Source organism: Ctenocephalides felis, unplaced genomic scaffold (genome assembly GCF_003426905.1).
Source record: "Ctenocephalides felis isolate EL2017-DRISC unplaced genomic scaffold, ASM342690v1 CF-g0.4_SCAFFOLD_01886, whole genome shotgun sequence".
NCBI lineage: Eukaryota > Metazoa > Arthropoda > Insecta > Siphonaptera > Pulicidae > Ctenocephalides > Ctenocephalides felis.
Window position 1 is genome coordinate 72,687,927 of NW_020538040.1, and position 605 is coordinate 72,688,531.

Consider the following 605-nt stretch of genomic DNA (forward strand, 5'->3'; position numbering starts at 1 on the left):
ATTCAGTTATGCCAAATTTTCAATCCTCAGAGCGTCTAAATTTAGAATGATGTATATGATCTTCGTTGCATTCAATGATCGTCTATGATTATTTGCCGGTGGTGGAGGGTGAGTTCTGATGTATTCGATGGCACGAAGTACATATTCGGGTACTTGAGGTACATGGCTACCGGTCGGTGGTAACCGTTCTCATCGGCTACGTATGAAATTTGAACAGGTGTTCCTTCAGGATCTGTCCATTGTGCGTTACCTTGGACGGCTATGGCATCATTTTGAAGCGCACCTCGTTCATTCGCAGAAATGCCGTTGGATGTTTCGTAGCTGTACGAGTAACCTTCAGGTTGCACATCTTGTTCGCGTTTAGTGTCGTTGCTTGCGTGTCCCGCTCGTCCGCGTACGAACAAGCCAAGGCCAACATCAAAATGACAAACGCCAACTGTAATTGCACGAGTGCAGTAACTATTTTTAATGTCCATAATTAAATAAATGTTCACACTTAAATAGACAAATGCACATACGCATTTATGTAATTATGAATAAATAATTCAAATAATATGTTTGAAAATAACAAAATTAACATAAATTTACTTTTTCTAGCTAAACAA

At 39.5% G+C, this 605-nt stretch overlaps 1 pseudogene; it reads right to left on the reverse strand.

Moving 5' to 3' along the window:
* Positions 1–6: 6 nt before the first annotated feature.
* LOC113375311 lies at positions 7–476 on the reverse strand (annotated as a pseudogene).
* Between the last annotated feature and the right edge of the window lie 129 nt (positions 477–605).